Consider the following 5,254-nt stretch of genomic DNA (forward strand, 5'->3'; position numbering starts at 1 on the left):
TATGAAATACACACCATGTAGTACGTGAACTTCCGGTTGTTATCACTTTTGAACTTCTCTCTGGTTTGAGAGAATTATTTTAAAACACAGAAAACAACTTATTTTTTATGTATTTTGGACATCTAAATACACAGTGAACCTCTCTCACAAGAATGTTTTGAACTTTTCCTCGCTGAGCAATTGAACTTCTATCAATCATTCTTTTCATTTATGAGTTGTTTTTAAAAGTGCAAAAAATGGTGTCATGTTTTTATTTTTTTCGACAGGTAAATCCTTGGTTTTAATAAACTCTAAACTTCTCAGTTATTTCAATTTGAACCTCACCTTTTGATATTTTGAGTAAAGAATTGTATTCAATTTTTATACGGAAAAAATCAAACATGGAAATAGAAGGTGAACCTCTCTCGCAAGAATTTTTGAACTTCCCCTGACAGAGCACTTGAACTTCTAGCAAGAAACTGTTTAAGCTTTTATTTTTCTATACTTTTTATTCTGACCTGAAATGCATTCCTTGCGATACTTGAACTTCTCATTGTTTTCACTATGAACTTCTGTCACATTTTTGTGCATACGTTGAATTACATGCAATTGAAGGTCGGACGCCATTTTTTTGATATTTTCAAACATGTAATTGGAGGTCGGATGTCCCGCAATATTAATTTTACACCGTGCACGGAGGACCACGTGAACTTCTTGCAACAAACCTTTTAAGCTTTTCATTTTCTATTCTTATATTCTTATCTGAAACGCATTCCGTGCAGTAGTTGAACGTCTCGCTGTTTTCTCCTTGAACTTCTGTCACATTTTTTTTTCAACCTCTCTGACAAGAAATTTTGAACTTTCTCGGGCCGAGCACTTGAACTTCAAGCAACAAAATTTTGGACTTCACCTTTTATTCTTTTTTTATCGTACGAAAACACACATCATGTTGTACATGAGCTTCTCGTTGTTCTCACTTTTGAAGCTCTCTCTATTTTGCTTTAATAACGGAGAAAGTCTGAGTTTTTTGTAGACATTGAACCGCTCTAACTTTTTGTACACGTGAACTTATGAATTTCTGAAACATGAACTTCGCATGCTATTGAAATTCAAGAAAACTTGTGTTGTTTGCATACATCAAACTACTTTGTTGTATTTTTTAGTTTAAACTTCTTGATTTTATTCTTTGGTAATGAATAAAATTTGGGGTTTTATTTATAAAAAACAAACTGCTCCATTTTTGTAAATTTTAACTTTTTTGTTTATTTATTTAATAACAAAAAAAATTCTAGTCTTGTAATAAACATTGAACAACTCCATAATTTAAATCTAAACTTCTAGGTTTTTAGTAAAAGCAGAGGAAATTTGTAATTACAATCTTTGAACTATCCGATGTGCGTGTTTTGCTGTAACCGAACATTTTGGACTATCCATGATGGAGAATTTGAACTTCACATCTACATTTTTTTGTCTTTAAGAAATGCTTGCTTTTTTGCTTCTAATTTTGAAATCATATGCTCTCTTTTTTAACAATTTTATGAAGGAGAAGGGAAGCACAAATAGAATGTGTCTGAGAGAGCGACTAGTTGGGGAAATCATCCAACACATGGTATACCTTTTTATAGTGCAAAGTGAGAGAATACTTTTTTTATCATGTTTTTCCAACTTGAACTTCACTAACAAAAAATTGTATTCAATGCAATTTTTAGTGTTTCCATATTAGTTGATCTTGCCGCTTTCTCAAATTTGAACTTCCTATTTTGTTTACTCCATTAACACAAAAAAGAGACACTATGAAACCAATATGGAAAACACACATGACAAAAAATAGTTTTCAATTCAGTGTATGACGCACGCGCACACACATATCACATCCACAATTTTTTTGGCTTACATAAAATGACAAATGTTTCATCTTGCAAAAAAGAAACAAATGAAAAAAGCTTCCGCCTCACAGGCATTAGCATCGAACTTCCATAATTTTCTATATTTTTATACAAAGCGAACATTCCCCACGAGTAGTAATACATGGACTTCTCCTAGCCTGTGGGTAGGGGAGTCAAAGTGCGGCTGCCTGTGTGTGCTCTCACACTGGGAGAACCCTAGCGCTCGACGAAGTGGTGCGGGCGGCCAACTTGTCCGGCAGGATAGGATGGCCGGAGTACAGCAGTGAGCACCTCCGGGCTGCTGGGACAAACACGATGTTTGCAAACTGGCCTCAGAGAGAGAGAGAGAGAGAGAGAAAGAGAGGGTGGTGGCTCAAATTGAATACTCACTGCAGTTCAAACACACATGTAGAGGAGGGACTGAGCATCCATTTCAGCAGCAAAGGGGAGAGAAAGGAGGAGAGGCACCTGACTTCCCAGTTTGATGTCGCTGTCGATGTCTGACACGAGGTGGACGATGGATTAGTACAGAGGTGGAAACAGTGGGTGATTAGAACGGCGGCCGGAGAGATGGTGGTCGGGCGGCGCACAAGAGGAGCTAGGTGGCAAGGGGCGGCAACGAGCAGGAGGATCAAGCAGAGCTCACCGGAGGTAGAGAAGGAGAAGAGGAAGGCTGAGGTCAGGAGGAGGCTCACCGGAGGGGAGGGTGGAACACGGAGAGCAGCGGAGGCAAGTGGTGGAGGCTTGAGGCGGCCGTGTCGCCGAATCCCGGCGGTGAGTGGCACGGGGGTCTGGAACGGCAAGGCCTAGGCGGCGCACGGGCGCGGGTGTCTCCAATGGGTGGATCACGATGCGGCGGCTGCTTTGCGTGGAGGCCGAGGACGGCGCCGAGGAAGAAAGCAGGGGAAGAGGAGGAGGCGCGACGGGATGTAGGTGAGGGCCGTGGGATGGCGCGCGGCGGCCGGGTGCCCGGGGAGGGCGCACGGCGGCGGGGAGATCTGGGGAGTGGGCACGACGGCGGTTGCTGGGTTCGACCCATGATGAGTGGGGAGGTTGGGGATTAGCCTGGGCCGGGGTGTTTTTTTTTCTTTTTTTATTGGGTGCTCGCTCCCGGTTCGGGAGTTCGGGAACAACCCGATCGCGCCATATATAGGGCCGATCCTGATCCAAATAGCTATTCTGATCCCAGGATCAGAATAGTGTTACTATATATATATATATATATATATATATATATATATATATATATATGATGGGTGCAAATGGACGGATTATGTCTTTCAAATCATCCGTTGAATATTCAAAGGCCATTCTGTGCTTTCTCAAGGTTTTCATTAGCCTTTCTTTTTCTTCATCTGAAAGGTTAGCACTAATAATAATAGGATATTTGTTTGTTTCATGTAAAACTCATACCTTAATTCTTTTGGTAGAGGTTTTCGTTCAGGAGGTGGAAGCTCTCATCTCCTTTCTTTTTTGGTACTTCATATTGTTCACTTGTAACATGGTCTTGTACCGGTGCTTCAGTCAAGTGTAGATCGATTTCCTCTTTAACTGGGTCTTCTCGACTCTTTCCAGAATCAGTTAAACTTTTTTCCAGGTCATAATCTTCTAGAGTTCCAAAGTAATGGCAGCCAATTGCGCAATAATATTTTCCTCAGTATTGTCGTGTTCTCTTGGTTGGGGCAATTTTCAAACCTTGAAAAGTGAAATTCTCTTACCTCTTCCCCGTATTTGAGAGAAACAACTCCCTTTTACAACCAATGCCTGCAGCTGCAGTATTAAGAAAAGGTCTCCCAAACATTATGGGACAAAAATCATCTTTAGGAATTTCCATTACACCGAAGTCTAAACGGTAAGTGAAAATTCCTAGAATAACATAAACATAAAGCACCATCCCATTGGGCTTTCTCAGTGTTCCATTAGCTAATTTTATCTCCATATTTGTAGGTTGCAAGTCACAAGCATAGATTTCATCATGAAGCTTAGTATAAATAGTATAAGGTATCACATTAATAGATGAGCAAGGTACTACTAGTTTACCAGTGTCGGCTGCTTTAACGCATCCCTTCACCAAATATGTTACCTCTTTCTTCATTGTTTCGATAGCCTTTTTATTCTTTTTCCTTTCAAGGGATTTACTTGAATATTGCATATACCCTCTTATTGCTCTTCTTTATGTTCTTTCTTAGGTACTCAAGTTGCGCCCTCCTTACCGGAAAGGGAAATTCTTGTCCTGCCTCATAATCATCTTCAATGGGAGTTACCGATATCTCCACCTCCAAGGCCTCCAGAACGTCCTCTTCTTCGCTGTCATCATCGGTGTAGCACTCCCATTTTTTCTTTGGAAGCTCCATGTGTGCTGCATAGCTTTAACAAATCTTAATACAACCTCATGGTCAAGATAAAGTTCATCACTAATTTGATTAGCTCTTCCTGAATTAAGATAATCTTTTATGTAGTCAAAATCTATTTCAACTTTATCCTCTCCTTCCTCATCACTCCCCCAAGCATCATGGTTTCTAAGCTTACTATCCAGTAATTCATGGGCCTCAGGCACCAAGCTGGTGATAAAGGAACCTGCAAAAGCTAAGTCTAATTCTTCCTTGGAATCATCTCGAAGTCCTCCAGAGAAGAGATTTAATACAAGCGAGTCTAGGAGTTTATGATGAGGGCACTCATTTCATAGAGTTTAGTACGTTTGATATGCATTTACCGGGCTTTCTCCTGGCCTCTGTCAAAAGTTTAAAATTGTTTGTTTGACTTCATAAGATTTCTTCTTAGGATAATATTTTGATAAAAAGATTTCCGCGAGCTTATCCCATGAATCAAACGTACCTGCATTGTGGAACACTAGGCATTCTTTTGCTGCATCAACCATTATGTGAGGAAATAATTTCAGCTTCATATCATCTGCGCTAAAAGCACTTAATTTAAATGCCACACATACTTCTTTGAAGAATTGCAAATGTTGATAAGGATCCTCACCATGCTCAACTTTAAATTGCTTACTGTGCAATAATTCAAGGACACTTGGATTCACGTCATAAGCTACACTAGTGGGGGTTGGGACACAATGATGTGAACATTTCTTGCATAGGCAGTTCAGTAAGGCGCATGGCTGATAGTTGGTAGTTGTATCCAAACTCAACCATGGTTCCTCTGGATCTGCAAACAACTTAGTACACGAAATTCAAATGAAACTCAAAACAAAGATCGAAAACGCTCAGCTCACCAGCAATGGCGCCAGAAAAAGCTTGATAACCTGCAAGTGCATAGGGTTTAGATGTAGCCTTTTTGAAGTAAGAGTATTGATCCCATGGGGAGCACAGGAATCAATGTTTTGTCTCTTGGGTGGTTTAAACATTATGCCTACAGGTTCTGAGTAACCC

At 40.3% G+C, this 5,254-nt stretch overlaps 1 long non-coding RNA gene across 1 annotated transcript; it reads right to left on the reverse strand.

Annotated features, from left to right (window-relative positions):
- Positions 1–1,773: 1,773 nt before the first annotated feature.
- Positions 1,774–2,966, reverse strand: LOC123134155 (uncharacterized). Its single transcript, XR_006465542.1, has 2 exons — positions 2,256–2,966; positions 1,774–2,166 (listed from the first exon to the last, which is right to left on the reverse strand). It is a non-coding gene; the product is annotated as an uncharacterized lncRNA (long non-coding RNA).
- Positions 2,967–5,254: the final 2,288 nt, after the last annotated feature.

The sequence above is a fragment of the Triticum aestivum genome, chromosome 6B (assembly GCF_018294505.1).
Source record: "Triticum aestivum cultivar Chinese Spring chromosome 6B, IWGSC CS RefSeq v2.1, whole genome shotgun sequence".
NCBI classification, from domain to species: Eukaryota; Viridiplantae; Streptophyta; class Magnoliopsida; order Poales; family Poaceae; genus Triticum; species Triticum aestivum.